The following is a 17143-nucleotide window of genomic DNA, read 5'->3' on the forward strand; positions in this document are numbered from 1 at the left end:
TGAAAATTTGCCTTCGCACGAACTCGTATTCCTTTCTGTGTATGCAAATACATGTAAGAAGGAGGGGATGTTGGTTGGTTGGTTACCTTGAGGAGATAGACGGGGATGTCGCTGAAATCCACAGGGAGCTTGAGCAGGAAGCGAGTGGAGAACTCCACCGCCTGGAAAACAAGAGACAGGAAAAAGAACATCACACCGTGTACAGATGGAGAATACACACGCACAGGGTAACACACACACACAATCACACACACACACACACACACACACACACACACACACACACACACACACACACACACACACACACACACACACACACACACACACACACACACACACACACAGGTCATATTGAAACAACAAAGGAGCACTACATGGGAATGATTAGGGATGGCTAAAGATGAGTGCATTGCAAATCAGATTTGAATATCTGCTTCAATCTAATTTGTTTGTCTTAATATGCCTATTTTATGGCAAATGATGGAGATGTATTTCCTGATTTTAGGGATCTATTTGCTCTTTGGATATTCAATGCAGTTAATTTTATGATTATAAAACTCTAAAGGTTCATTGGATTTTGAGTAATTTAGCCTCTGAATATTTACTAGTCCAAAAAAACCATAAGAAATGATCAATGCAATTACCAACTGTTCCAATTCAAAGGATGTTTAAATTTATAATGCAGAAAATAAAATGCCTAGATGTAGACTAAAACATAATCATTGTCTGTTGCTCACACCAACCCTCACCACATCCTTCAGAGGCAAACCTAATCTGCAATACTCCTAGTTGTGCAACTGTTTTTGTTATTTTTTTCCATCAAGGCATATCTATAAGACATTCTGTCCCATAACAGTAGTAGGTTAGTTAGATGTGCAATATGAGTGGGTAGTGTCAAATCAAAGTTGATTGGTTGCATAACAGAAATGCAGGTCTTATTGCAGGTGCAGCTACATTCTATTCTTATTCTTATTCCAACAGTGCAGTAGAATGTAAATGTAAACAACAAACAAGAAATCAAGAAATTTAAGAACAGGTCAACTTAACAATCCAATTTAGATACAGTTGATGTCGGAAGTTTACATACACTTAGGTTGGAGTCATTAAAACTTGTTTTTCAACAACTCCACAAATTTCTTGTTAACAAACTATAGTTTTGGCAAGTCGGTTAGGACATCATTTTTACAGACAGATTATTTCACTTATAATTCACTATATCACAATTCCAGTGGGTCTGAAGTTGAATGTGCATTTAAACAGCTTGGAAAATTCCAGAAAATGATGTCATGGCTTTAGAAGGTTCTGATAGGCTAATTGACATCAATTGGAGTTGTACCTGTGGATGTATTTCAAGGCCTACCTTGAAACTCAGTGCCTCTTTGCTTGACATCATGGGAGAATCAAAATAAATCAGCCAAGACATCAGATTTTCTTTTTGTAGAACTCCACAAGTCTGGTTCATCCTTGGGAGCAATTTCCAAATGCCTGAAGGTACCACGTTCATCTGTACAAACAATAGCACGCAAGTATAAACACCATTGTACGACGCAGCCGCCATACCGCTCAGGAAGCAGACACGTTCTGTCTCCTAGAGATTAATGTACTTTGGTGTGAAAAGTGCAAATCAATCCCAGAACAACAGCAAAGAACCTTGTGAAGATGCTGGAGGAAACATGTACAAAAGTATCTATATCCACAGTAAAAAGTGTCCTATATTGACATAACCTGAAAGACCGCCCAGCAAGGAAGAAGCCTGTGCTTAGCTCTGTTCTGTTTCTTTTTATCTTCTTAAAGTCCCTAGTCCTTGCCAATGACAAATATACCCATAACATGATGCAGTCATCACCATGCTTGTGGTACTCAGTAATGTGTTGGATTTGGCGCAAACAAAACACTTTGTAATTAGGATAAAAAGTTCATTTCTTTGCAAATTTTTTTGCAGTGTTACTTTGCCTTATTGCAATCAGGATGCATGTTTTGGAATATTTTTTTCTGTACAGGCTTCCTTCTTTTCACTCTTTCATTTATGTTAGTATCGTGGAGTAACTTCAACGTTGCTGATCCATCCTCAGTTATCTCCTATCACAGCCATTAAACTGTGTAACTGTTGTAAAATCACCATTGGCCTCATGGTGAAATCGCTGAGCGTTTTCCTTCCTCTCTGGCAACTGAGTTAGGAATGGATCATGGAACTTTGTAGTGACTGAGTGCATTAATATACCATCCAAAGTGTAATTAATGACTGCACCATGCTCAAGGGGATATTCAATGTCTGTTTTTATTTTTGAAATCTACCAATAGGTGCCCTTTGTTGCGAACCATTGGAAAACCTCCGTGGTCTTTGTGATTGAATCTGTGCTTCAAATTCACTGCTGGACTGAGGGACCAGATAATTGTATATGTGGGGGTACAGAGATAGGGTAGTCATTTAAATATCATGTTAAACGCTAATTATTCAATGCAACTTATTATGTGACTTGTTAAGCATATTTTTACTCCTGAACTTATTTAGGCTTGCCATAAAAAAAAAAAAGTTTAATACTTATTGACTACTTGGGGCACCCGAGTGGTGCAGCGGTCTAAGATACTGCATCTCGAGGCGGCACTACAGACACCCTGGTTCGAATCCAGGCTGTATCACAACCGGCCGTAATTGGGAGTTCCATAGGGCAGCGCACAATTGGCCCAGCGTTGTCTGGGTTTGGCCGGTGTAGGCAGTCAATATAAATAAGAATTTGTTCTTAACTGACTTGCCTAGTTAAATAAATGTTAAATAAAAACAATTGACTTCAGCTTTTCATTTTTAATCAATTTGTAAATATTAAAAAAATATATAATTCCACTTTGACATTACAGGGTATTGGGTGTAGATCTGTGACACAAAATCTGAATTTTAATTTCAGGCTGTAACACAACAAAGTGTGGAAAAAGTCAAGGGGTGTGAATATTTTTTAAAGGCATAGTGAGTAAACAACAGTATATGAACGGAATATGAGGTGACCAGCATTCAATGACTGTATGCATGGGGCATGAGACTGAAGGTGCAGGGCAGTCTGATTGCCTGGAGATACAGTAGAGGCTTTTTTCAATCTCCCTGTCAAAGCTTTGACGCACCTGTACCGTCTCTGTCTACTATAAGGTAGCAGAGTCAACAGACTGTGGGTTGGGTGGCTGAGGTCCTTGATTATCTTCTTGGCCTTCCTTTTACACTGAGTGCTCTAAATGTCCTGGAGGGTAGACAGCGTGACTGACCCAGGTGATGCGTTGGGTTGACTACGCCACCACTGGAGAGCCATGCGGTTGAAGGCGGTGTAGTTGCCGTATCAGGCAGTGATGCAGCCCGACAGAATGGTCTCAAGTTTGTGGTTGTAGAAGGTGTTGCGCCTTCTTCACAATGGTGTCAGTGTAGTGGGACTATTTCAGGTCCTCAGTGATGTACACGCAAAGGAGCTTTTGACCCTCTCCACCGCAGCTCTGTCATTGTGGATGGGGGCATGCTCCCTCTTGTCTCCTGTAGTCCACGATCAGCTGTCTCCACGGATTCACCTGTACCCGAATGGATCCAGAATTCTAAATAATGTCACAGGTTGGATCTGATATGATTGTCACAGGTTTCGGGTATGTGTAATTTTAACTGATTTGTCTGGAAGGACCTGTACAGATCTGAACACGACTGCTAGAGAGAGAGCGAGAGAGAAATTGTATCATTTATGCTGCTGCTCTTGCTTTTCACGGGAGGATTATGTAGCTTGTTGTTGGTCAATCATAAGTCATCAAAGCGACAATAGGCTACAGTCATAGAGCCTCTGTGTGTGGTGACAAAAGTTAAGAGATATATAATCAATGGAAGAAGGAACTAAAATTATGGAATTTAAAGTTAAAGGAGAAAGATAGTCAACAACAACCAAGAGCCAACAGGTAGGCTACCACTTAATATTCTGAATGGATTTGATGTTGTTTGTAACTGTGTAGGACGAGAAAGCGCATGCAGCCTCAATTAGCCTGCAGCCAAGACAGGTACTAAGTAATCATATTGATGATAAATAACCTAGCAACTGTATGGCATGTCCTTGCTCTGGAAAACACTTGGGGCGTTGCATCCTCACCTAGCATAATCCACCTTTTCACATGGCATGTCAGTGACATTCACCTCACTGCTGTTCATTTGCTAACCCTGGAGCTAGCTGAACTGGGGGAGTATGTCTGCATTCTGTCTAGGTGCTGCAGTTTCTATGGGTTTAGACAGGATTTTTTATTTTAATTGAACCTTTATTTAACTAGGCAAGTCAGTTAAGAACAAATTCTTATTTACAATAACAGCCAAACCCTAACCCTGGGCCAAATGTGCTCCGGGAGACCAATTGCGCCCTATGGGACTCCCGATCACGTCCTGTTGTGATACAGCCTGGAATCGAACCAGGGTCTGTAGTGACCCCTCTAGCACTGAGTTGCAGTGCCTTAGACCTTAGAAGAAACCAATATAAAGCTTCTAAAAAAATAATGTGTGTGTGTGTGTGTGTGTATACAAACATTTAAAACAAAGCGAAGATGAATGCTGAGCCACATAATGTGCACAACTGTGAGTGGTTGTAACCATGTCCTTTGATGTGGCTGTATCATGTAGCATACCCAGCTGTTCTTGTGCCCGGTGTAGATCTCCATGCTCCTGCAATAGTTGAGGTCTTTGAGTAGGCTATCATTTTCGAAGAGCAGCCGGGAGCTCTCGTGCAGACTGGTACTGGTGGTACTGCTGGATCAGCTCCTTCACCAGCTGCAGCAGGCACTCCGCGTCTCCCGCATCCCACTGGACCAGGTGCTGGAGAGAGAGAGTGAGAGGTTATTAGATGGGTTTACAGAGACAGTCCACTTAAATGTAGATAGAGTTAAAGGGACAGTCCACTCAAATGTAGATGGGGTGGAAGAGACAGTCCATTCAAATGTAAATAGTTTAAAGGGAAGACCACTAAACCACTTTCTTAACTTTAATATGGCCAGCTGCGAGATTGTAATCTATAATTTTTCTTTGGGCCTGCGTGCAAAGTGAACAAAATAGCTTGAACAAAATAGCTGAAAGACTACACGACTAAGAGCATGTTCATTTCAGGTCGACATAACATAATTCATGAACAGTGGCTATCTATTCCGGTAACTAACTGCAGAGAAAAATTCCAGCAACTTCAATAAATACCCTTGTTTTCCAGAAATCCTGGTTGGAGGATTTTGCAATTCCTGCTTATTCCCTCCTGATTCCAGGAATCCTCCAACTGTCACGGATTTCCTCCTCTTCATCTGAAGAGGAGAGGCGAAACGGATCAGAGGACCAATATGCGGCGTGGTAAGTGTCCATGGTAAATCTTTAATAAAGAAAATACTGACACTGTATACAAAACAATAAACAAATGACAACCGTGAAGCTACAACATAGACAATCACCCACAAACAAACAGTGCAACCCAGGCTACCTAAGTATGATTCTCAATCAGAGACAACTAATGACACCTGCCTCTGATTGAGAACCATACTAGGCCGAAACATAGAAATGCCCCAAAACATAGAAAAACAAACATAGACTGCCCACCCAACTCACGCCCTGACCATACTAAATAAATACAAAACAAAGGAAATAAAGGTCAGAACGTGACAGTACCCCCCAAAGGTGCGGACTCCGGCCGCAAAACCTTGACCTATAGGGGAGGGTCTGGGTGGGCGTCTGTCCGCGGTGGCGGCTCTGGCGCAGGACGCGGACCCCACTTCACCATTGTCTTAGTCCGCCTTATTGTCCGCCTCCGTGGCTTTCTCACCATGGCCACCCCTCTCAATGACCCCACTGGACAGAGGGGCAGAAGCTCTGGACAGAGGGGCAGAAGCTCTGGACAGAGGGGCAGAACCTCTGGACAGAGGGGCTCTGGCGCATCTGGGCTGACGGGCTCTGGCGCCTCAGACTCCGGCAGCGGCGCCGGACAGGCGGGAGACTCCGGCAGCAGCGCCGGACAGGCGGGAGACTCCGGCAGCAGCGCCGGACAGGCGGGAGACTCCGGCAGCAGCGCCGGACAGGCGGGAGGCTCCGGCAGCGGCGCCGGACAGGCGGGAGGCTCCGGACAGGCGGGAGGCTCCGGCAGCGGCGCCGGACAGGCGGGAGGCTCCGGCAGCGGCGCCGGACAGGCGGGAGGCTCCGGCAGCGGCGCCGGACAGGCGGGAGACTCCGGCAGCGGCGCCGGACAGGCGGGAGACTCCGGCAGCGGCGCCGGACAGGCGGGAGACTCCGGCAGCAGCGCCGGACAGGCGGGAGACTCCGGCAGCAGCGCCGGACAGGCGGGAGACTCCGGCAGCAGCGCCGGACAGGCGGGAGACTCCGGCAGCAGCGCCGGACAGGCGGGAGACTCCGGCAGCAGCGCCGGACAGGCGGGAGACTCCGGCAGCAGCGCCGGACAGGCGGGAGACTCCGGCAGCAGCGCCGGACAGACAGGACCACCTGCAGGGAGGAGACAGAGAGACAGCCTGGTGCGTGGGGCTGCCACAGGAACCACCAGGCTGGGGAGACCCTCAGGAGGCTTGGTGTTAGGAGGCACCTGAAGGACCGGGCTGTGGGGGAGCACTGGAGCTCTGGTGCGCAACCTTGGCACCACTTCCCCAGGCTGGACAACTACTCTAGCCCGGACCCTCCAGAGTGCAGGCACAGGTTGAACCGGGCTGTGGGTAAGCATGGGAGATCTAGTGCTTACTACACGCACCTCTCCCTTAGGCTCCACTCCCACATTCGCCCGACACGAGCGGAGCGCAGGCAGAGGACGCACTGCACCCTCCCAGCGCCCCGGAGACACAGCACGCAGAGCCGGCGCAGGATAACCTGGACCAAAACTGCGTACCGGCGACCAGACCCGCTGAGCAGGCACCATACGCCCTGGCTCGATGCCCACACTCGCATGGCACTTTCGGGGCTGCCCTATAGCGCACCGGGCTATGGGCACGCACTGGCGACACCGTGCGCTTAACCGCATAACACGATGCCTGACCAGTAATGCGCTGCTTATAATAAGCACGAGGAGTGAGCTCAGGTCTGCTACCTGGCTTAGTACCACACCTCGTCTGCCCCCCCAAAAAAATATTTTGGGGCTGCCTCTCGTACCTGTCGCACTGCTGTGCTGCCTCCTCATATCGCCGCCGCTCAGCTTTCGCTGCCTCCAGCTCTGATTTCGGACGGCGATGTTTCCCAGCCTGTGCCCAGGGTCCCTCTCCGTTCAGTATCTCCTCCCATGTCCAGGAGTCCTGTGATGCTGGCCGCTGTTGTTGCTGCTGCTGCTGCTGTCGTCGCTGCTGTTTACCACGCCGCTTGGTCCGAGTTGGGTGGGTGATTCTGTCACGGATTTCCTCCTCTTCATCTGAAGAGGAGAGGCGAAACGGATCAGAGGACCAATATGCGGCGTGGTAAGTGTCCATGGTAAATCTTTAATAAAGAAAATACTGACACTGTATACAAAACAATAAACAAATGACAACCGTGAAGCTACAACATAGACAATCACCCACAAACAAACAGTGCAACCCAGGCTACCTAAGTATGATTCTCAATCAGAGACAACTAATGACACCTGCCTCTGATTGAGAACCATACTAGGCCGAAACATAGAAATGCCCCAAAACATAGAAAAACAAACATAGACTGCCCACCCAACTCACGCCCTGACCATACTAAATAAATACAAAACAAAGGAAATAAAGGTCAGAACGTGACACCAACTGGGATTTTGCAACCCTACTCGAGGCACTGACTTGACGTTGTGTACAATAGAGGCAATTTAGCCATGTCAGAGGAGAGAAATCAACTGACACGATGAAAGGAATTAAAAACACAATGGCGGGCAAAGATAAGGTTCACCCGGGCCCCATAGACAGCCATTACTGGAATAATCCCAAACTGTTATCCCAATCACCCCCTCTCTTCCTCCTTACAGGAACATGGCAGCAGCACAGGACTTCCTGAAGCGACACAGCGTTACATCGGTTAGCAGGGAATGCTTTCATTATTCCCAGCCCCAATGCCTTTTATCTGACATCATTCACCAAAATGGTTGAAAGAGGAGGAGGAAAGAGTAAAGGAAAGAAGAGTCACAAAAAGAAAAGTTAGCGATGGGAAGGAGCATTGTTTCAAGGAAGCGGATAAGGATACCAGGGACTTGGCCAATACATTTTTTTTTCTCTGTCCAACTGTTTTGGTACACAATGGTTTGGTTAGGCATCAAAGACTGGACTTGGTGAAACACATTTTCAGATGTGGATGAGAATTGTGTTATGCTGTCGCTACTTCTGTGTATGTTGCATCCAAAAATAAACTGCTCACATTGAGGACATAACATTGTGAAGAGTGTTTGTGCAAAATGTTTTTGTGAAAAAAACAGTGGCCCACTCAAATGCTGACTGTAGCATCAATCGTAACTAGACGTTCTAATGACAATGATCACAGCTGTGTGTTCGTATGTGTCAAAGGGTTAAAGTTAAAATACACGGCATTTCAAACAGTCAGCATTAATATAATGAATTCAGGGCATAACTAGGCAAAATATAAACCTTCCAACCATAACACCCACTAATAATGTAATTATTTTATAAAAATAATCACTGATATCTGTCTTTCAAGTCTGTTTATGAAAATGCTCTTTTTGTTAACCAGAACCATGCAGAATGCACGTTCGCCAATAATGACTAACTTCTTGTAGCAGGCATTATAGAAAATGAACACCGGTACCATAACCTCTCAAGCACAAGCCCACTTCCTAGTGAGTAGCCAGCTAATCTTCATATTTAAAGTTTAGCCAATTTAGATCTATTTGCTAGCTAAACAGGTCCATCTCAAACTGTTGGAAGAGAATGTTTGACTGTCCAATTTGTTCAGATTTTGAAATTAAGAGGCCTACCTTATTTCTCATGAATAAAACAAGTTACTTATAATAATTCCCTAAATAATTAAGTTTTATGCTTATTGCACATTTATAAAACACAAACCAGACAGCTGGTAACAACCTCCGGGTAAAATGCTGCTAGTGGTACATGGCACCGCAATGCAGCGTGCAACAAACTGAGCATACATTCTCTAGAATAAATGTTCATTGATACTCCTGTAATTACTAGTGTCTGCTCTGTGCGCAACTTGAGGAGGTATGTCATAAAAAGGGTATCATTTGAAAGGTTAACTTCTCCTATATTACAGTAAAATAATGTCTCAATTTGTTTGGGTGTCTATATGACCGATTCTGTTGGACCAAACCTCAAATGCAAATATGGAGTTAAAACTTCTTGTCAGAGAGGAAGAAGTGATCTCTCATCTTTGTTGGCGTGAGTGGAAGGGGTAGGTGCTTGAAGTGTGTAAAGAGAGAAAAAGATGCGAAGCGAGATGTTTCACTCTCGCCTAAATCTGTCCAAAATAAGCCCGATGTGTTTCTATTGGCTAATTTGGGACCTAAGCCTGCCTTTGGGACATCGACTCCCATTGTTAGGGCGGAGACATGAGCATCTCCTCATTATATACAGATCTCTGGTGTAAATGGAAAGTTGCACACAAAACACGAGGAGCAAAAGAGACGAGACGAAAAATACCACATGAGATCAAGCGGATTTAAACGCTCACATTCTTGTGATACGGGCATTTAAAAAATAAAATAAAAATCGCACAAAAACATAAAATAGATCGCCTGGCCCTAGCCTAAATGAAGGGATAATTCCATTGGAAAATACATTACACAGTGCATTCGGAAAGTGTTCAGATCCCTTCACTTTTTCCACATTTTGTTAAGTTACAGCCTTATTCTAACATTAAAAAAATAATAATAATAAATTCCTTCATCAATCTACACACAATACCCCATAATGACAAAAGGAAAACAGGTATGTAGGATGTTTTGCAAATGTATTACAAATAAAAAACAGAAATAGCTTATTTACAGTTTAAGTCGGAAGTTCAGATACACTTAGGTTGGAGTCATTAAAACTCATTTTTCAACCACTCCACAAATTTCCTGTTAACAAACTATAGTTTTGGCAAGTCGGATAGGACATCTACTTTGTGCATGACACAAGTCATTTTTCACAATTGTTTACAGACAGATTATTTCACTGTATCACAATTCCAGTGGGTCAGAAGTTTACATACTTGGAAAATTCCAGAAAATTATGTCATGGCTTTAGAAGCTTCTGATATGCTAATTAACATCATCTGAGTCAATTGGAGGTGTACCTGTGGATGTATTTCAAGGCCTACCTTCAAAATCAGTGCCTCTTTTGCTTGACATCATGGGAAAATCAAAGGAAATCAGCAAAGACCCCAGAAAAACAATTGTAGACCTCCACAAGTCTGGTTCATCCTTGGGAGCAATTTCCAAATGCCTGAAGGTACCACATTCATCTATATGTACGCAAGTATGAACACCATGGGACCACGCAGCCCTCACACCGCTCAGGAAGGAGCCACATTCTGTCTCCTAGAGATTGTTATGACGTTGGCCTGGGGGTAGGTTTATGACAGTCATAAATACTTCTTCCCCCCTTTTTCCTCTCTCTACTCTACTGATGTGACATTAGAAAACCCCTTGGTTAACATAGAGATTCTGATTGTTGCACCAAGTCTAGGTCCAAGGAAATTCTAAACAGCTTCTATCCCCAAGACATAAGACTCCTGAACATCTAATCAAATGGCTACCCAGACTATTTGCATGCCCCCTCCCCCTTTTACACTGCTACTACTCTCTTTTATTATCTATGCATAGTCACTTTAATATCTCTACCTACATGTACATATTACCTCAATTACCTCGACTAACCGGTCCCCCCGCACATTGACTCTGTACCGGTACCCCCTATGTATAGCCTCACTATTGTTATTTTACTACTGCTCTTTAATTATTTGTTACTTCTTATTATTTTAGGTATTTTTCTTAAAACTGCATTGTTGGTTAAGGGCTTGTAAGTAAGCATTTCACTGTAAGATCTACACCTGTTGTATTTGGCGCATGTGACAAATAAAATAATGATTTGATCAGCTCAGGTCAGTTCCACTTCAAAGCCTGTCCATCCAGGCTTGAATTGGAACGGAATTTGAAAGGAAAACGCTTTTTCCACACTATGAGCATTTCCCAGCTCCAAATCTTTGTTAGTATGGAAATCAAACTGATCTCAACTCTGTTGAACTAAGCCCTAAAAATTCCTGTGAAAAAGTGAAAGCTAGCCCGATGTAGCAGTTCTGTCAATGGGCCATGGGTTGGTCCAGTTGTAGAGCGAATTTTGAGATAACTACTATGTCCGTGAGTGTGGTTAGGGAGGATGAAAGGTGCCAAAATATATAGTAATTAACGAATATGAGTTGTTCATAAACAAATACCTTTTATCTTAAAGATATTTTTCATTACCAAAATATTTTTTTACTTATCTTAACACTTTGATGAATAACTACCACAACGTTACTGCTATTGTTTGCCTGTACTATTGAAAACTAAATTAGATATAAAATTAAGGAAATAATTATGAATTCATGAAGTGTTTCAGTAATAAGCAGGTTGCGGAACTGAGAATTAATATTTTGGTAATGAGCATTATAATTTATTTAACCACAAAATTTCAAGCATAACAATTGTGAAGACCCTCCCACTTTGTTTGCAGAATTCTTTCTTTTTGTTCTTGTTTTCCTGAATAGGATGTCGGTGGGCGGAGCCGGGAGGCTCGTCAGCGAAATGGGACACACTTGGGTTCAGAGAGTGACCTCAAAAAAGAACATCTGAATGGTTTGTGTCCTCGGGGTTTCGCCTGCTAAATAAGTTATGTTATACTCACAGATAATACTTTTTGGAGAAATGTCCTCTGGTCTGATTCAAACAGTTTTAGAAACTTCAGAGTGTTTCTGCTAATAATATGAATATCTTATCTTCTGGGGATGAGTAGCATGCAGTTGAATATGGGCATGCATTTCATCCGGATGTGAAAATACTGCCCCCTGTCACCAAGAAGTTAATGACCAAAGGCTTATATTTCTGTGTGTTATTATGTTGTAAATAAGTCTATGATTTGATATTTGATAGAACAGTCTGACGGAGCGATGGTAGGCAGCAGCAGGCTCGTAAGCATTCTTTCAAACAGCACTTTACTGCGTTTGCCAGCAGCTCTTCGCTGTGCTCCAAGCATTGAGCTGTTTATGACTTCAAGCCTATCAACTCCCGAGATTTGGCTGGTGTAACCAATGTGAAATGGCTAGCTAGTTAGCGGGGTGCGCGCTAACAGCGTTTCAAACGTCACTCGCTCTGAGACTTGGAGTAGTTGATGGGTAACGATGCTTCGAGGGTGGCTGTTGTCGATGTGTTCCTGGTTCGAGCCCAGGTAGGAGCGAGGAGTGGGACGGAAGCTATTCTGTTACACTGGCAATACTAATGTGCCTATAAGAACATGTATTTTTTAAAAATCAGCTGATTAATCGGTATCAGCTTTTTTTGGTCCTCCAATAATCGGTATCTACGTTGAAAAAAATCGTAATCGGTCGACCTCTAACACACACATCAATAATGTATTGATGAAAAAACATATTGAAGACATAGACATAGAGAGGTTTTCTTTTCTAAAATCTCCCCACTCAAATTATTATTTACTCAAAGTATGTTTCCATGATTTATTCCCCTCCAAAAGATGATTAAATAAATCTAAATTCATTCTGAAGCGTAGACTGGCCAATAAAAATAAAAGATTAGGATGGGCAGATAAACACAGACACTGGACAGAGGAACTCTGCCTAGAAGGCCAGCATCCCGGAGTCGCCTCTTCACTGTTGACATTGAGACTGGTGTTTTGCAGGTACTATTTAATGAAGCTGCCAGTTGAGGACTTGTGAGGTGTCTGTTTCTCAAACTAGACAATCTAATGTAATTGTCCTCTTACTCAGTTGTGCACAGGGGCCTCCCACTCCGCTTTCTATTCTGGTTAGAGCCAGTTTATGCTGTTCTGTGAGGGGAGTAGTACACAGCACTGTATGAGATCTTCACTTTATGAAGATCTCATACAGTGCTGTGTACTACTCCCCTCACAGAACAGCATAAACTGGCTCTAACCAGAATAGCCTTCATTTCTCAGAACAATAATAGACTGACGAGTTTCAGAAGAAATGTCTTTGTTTCTGGCTATTTTGAGCCTATAATCGAACCCACAAATGCTGATGCTGCAGATACTCAACTAGTCTAAAGAAGGCTAGTTTTATTGCTTCTTTAATCAGAACTACAGTTTTCAGCTGTGCTAACATAATTGCACACAGGTTTTCTAATGATCAATTAGTCTTTTAAAATTATAAACTTCCAAACGCCTGAAGGTACCACGTTCGTCTGTACAAGCAATAGTATGCAAGTATAAACACCATTGGACCACACAGCCATCATACCACTCAGGAAGGAGACGAGTTCTGTCTCCTAGAGATGAACGTACTTTGGTGCGAAAAGTACAAATCAATCCCAGAACAACAGCAAAGGACCTTGTGAATAAGCTGGAGGAAACAGGTAGAAAAGCATCTACAGTAAAATGAGTCCTATATTGACATAACCTGAAAAGCCGCTAAACAAGGAAGAACCCACTGCTCCAAAACTGCCATAAAAAGCCAGACCAACTGCACATGCAACTGCACATGGGGACAAAGATAATACTTTTTGGAGAAATGTCCTCTGGTCTGATGAAACAAAAATAGAACTGTTTGGCCATAATGAACATCGTTATGTTAGGAGGAAAAAGGGGGAGGCTTGCAAGCTGAAGAACACCATCCCAACCGTGAAGCACAGGGGTGGCAGCATCATGTTGTGGGGGTGCTTTGCTGCAGTGGGGACTGGTGCACTTCACAAAATAGATAGCATCATGAGGAGGTAAAATTATGTGGATATATTGAAGCAACATCAAGACATAAGTCAGGAAGTTAAAGCTTGGTCGTAAATGGGTCTTCCAAATGGACAATGACCCCAAGCATACTTCCAAAATTGTGGTGCAAAATGGCTTAACGACAACAAAGTCAAGGTATTGGAGTAGCCATCACACAACACTGACCTCAATCCCATAGAAAATGTGTGGGTAGAACTGAAAAAGCGTGTTGGAGCAAGGAGGCCTACAAACCTGACTCAGTTACACCAGCGCTGTCAGGAGGAATGGGCCAAAATTCAACAAAAATCCAGAAAATCACATTGTATGATTTTTAAGGAATAATAATTAATAATTCATTTGCATTTTATTGCATGACATAAGTATTTGATCACCTACCAACCAGTAAGAATTCCGGCTCTCACAGACCTGTTAGTTTTTCTTTAAGAAGCCCTCCACTCATTACCTCATTACCTGTATTAACTGCACCTGTTTGAACTCGTTACCTGTATAAAAGACACCTGTCCACACACTCAATCAAACAGACTCCAACCTCTCCACAATGGCCAAGACCAGAGAGGGTGTAAGGACCTCAGGGGTAAAATTGTAGACCTGCACAAGGCTGGGCTACAGGACAATAGGCAAGCAGGACAATAGGCAAGCAGCTTGGTGAGAAGGCAACAAATCTTGGCGCAATTATTTGAAAATGGAAGAAGTTCAAGATGACGGTCAATCACCCTCGGTCTGGGGCTCCATGCAAGATCTCACCTCGTGGGGCATCAATGATCATGAGGAAGGTGAGGGATCAGCCCATAACTACACGGCAGGACCTGGTCAATGGCCTGAAGAGAGCTGGGACCACAGTCTCAAAGAAAACCATTAGTAACACACTACGCCGTCATGGATTAAAATCCTGCAGCGCATGCAAGGTCCCCCTGCTCAAGCCAGTGCATGTCCAGGCCTGTCTGAAGTTTGCCAATGGCCATCTGGATGATCCAGAGGAGGAATGGGAGAAGGTCATGTGGTCTGATGAGACAAAAATAGAGGTTTTTGGTCTAAACTCCACTCGCCGTGTTTGGAGGAAGAAGAAGGATGAGTACAACCGTGAACCAACAACACCATCCCAACCGTGAAGCATGGAGGTGGAAACATCATTCTTTTGAGATGCTTTTCTGCAAAGGGGACAGCATGACTGCACCGTATTGAGTGGAGGATGGATGGGGCCATGTATCGCGAGATCTTGGCCAACAACCTCCTTCCCTCAGTAAGAGCATTGAAGATGGGTCTTGGCTGGGTCTTCCAGCATGACAACGACCCGAAACACACAGCCAGGGCAACAAAGGAGTGGCTCCGTAAAGAAGCATCTCAAGATCCTGGAGTGGCCTAGCCAGTCTCCAGACCTGAACCCAATAGAAAATCTTTGGAGGGAGCTGAAAGTCCGTATTGCCCAGCGACAGCCCCGAAACCTGAAGGACCTGGAGAAGGTCTGTATGGAGGAGTGGGCCAAAATCCATGCTACAGTGTGTGCAAACCTGGTCAAGAACTACAGGAAATGTATGATCTCTGTATTTACAAACAAAGGTTTCTGTACCAAATATTAAGTTCTGCTTTTCTGATGTATCAAATACTTATGTCATGCAATAAAATGCAAATTAATTACTTAAAAATCATACAATGTGATTTTCTGGATTTTTGTTTTAGATTCCATCTCTCACAGTTGAAGTGTACCTATGATAACAATTACAGACCTCTACATGCTTCGTAAGTAGGAAAACATGTAAAATCGGCAGTGTATCAAATACTTGTTCTCCCCACTGTACGTACGTACATACATACACACATACATACATACATACATACATACATACATACATACATACACACATACCAGCTACTCATTCCACAGTTATTATTTGATTCTACTATTTTCTATATTGCATAATTAGTGAAGACAGCAAAACTATGAAAGAACACATACGGAATCATGTAGTAACCAGTATCCAAAAAAAAGTGTTAAACAATTCAAAGTACATTTTATATTTGAGATTCTTCAAAGTAGCCACCCTTTGCCTTGACAGATTTGCACACTCTTGGTATTCTCTTAACCAGCTTCATGAGATAGTCACCTGGAATGCATTTCAAATAACAGGTAAGCCTTGTTAATTTGTGGAATTTATTTCCTTCTTTAATGTGTTTGTGCCAATCAGTTGTGTTGTGACAAGGTGGGGGGGGGGGTATACAGAAGATAACCCTATTGGGTAAAATACCAAGTCCATAATATGGTAAGAACTGCTCAAAGAAGCAAAGAGAAATGACAGTCCATCACTTCTTTAAGACATGAAGGTCAGTCAATGCAAAACATTTTAAGAGCTTTGAAAGTTTCTTCAAGTGCAGTTGCAAAAACCATCAAGCGCTATGATGAAACTGGCTCTCATGAGGACCGCCACAGGAAAGGAAGACCAAGAGTTACCTCTGCTGCAGACGATAAGTTCATTAGAGTTAACTGCACCTCAGATTGCTGCAAAGAAACCACTTCTAAAGGACACCAAGAAGAAGAAGACTTGCTTGGGCCAAGAAAAACAAGGAATGGACATTAGACCGGTGGAAATGTGTCCTTTGGTCTGGAGTGCAAATTGGAGAGTTTTGGTTCCAGTTGCCGTGGAACCGTGTCTCTTTGTTAGACACAGTTTGGGTGAACAGATGATCTCAACATGCATATTTCCCACCGTAAAGCAGGTAGGAGGAGGTGTTATGGTGTGGGGGTGCTTTGCTGGTGACACTGTCTGTGATTTATTTAGACAGCACTTACACTTAACCAGCATGGCTACCACAGCATTCTGCAGAGATACGCCATCCCATCTGGTTTGCCCTTAGTGGGCCTATCATTTGTGTATCAATAGGACAATGACCCAACACAACTCCAGGCTATGTAAGGGCTATTTTATCAAGAAGGTGAGTGATGAAGTGCTGCATCAGATAACCTGGCCTCCACAATCCCCCGACCTCAACCCAATTGAGATGGTTTGGGATGAGTCGGACCGTGAAGGGAAGCAGCCAACAAGTGCTCAGCAAATGTGGGAACTCCTTCAAGACTGTTGGAAAAGAATTCCAGGTGAAGCTGGTTGAGAGAATGCCAAGACTGTGGAAAGCTGTCATCAAGGAAAGGGTGGCTACTCTTTGAAGAATCTGGTTACTACATGATTCCATGTGTGTTATTTCATAGTTTTGATTTCTTCACTATTATTCGACAATGTAGAAAATAGCAAAAATAAAATAA

General features: G+C 43.5%; 1 pseudogene; it reads right to left on the bottom strand.

Annotated features, from left to right (window-relative positions):
* LOC112262425 overlaps positions 1 to 17143 on the bottom strand; it is a 196837-nt pseudogene that overhangs the window by 143598 nt on the left and 36096 nt on the right.

The sequence above is a fragment of the Oncorhynchus tshawytscha genome, linkage group LG11, assembly GCF_018296145.1.
Source record: "Oncorhynchus tshawytscha isolate Ot180627B linkage group LG11, Otsh_v2.0, whole genome shotgun sequence".
Taxonomy (NCBI): domain Eukaryota; kingdom Metazoa; phylum Chordata; class Actinopteri; order Salmoniformes; family Salmonidae; genus Oncorhynchus; species Oncorhynchus tshawytscha.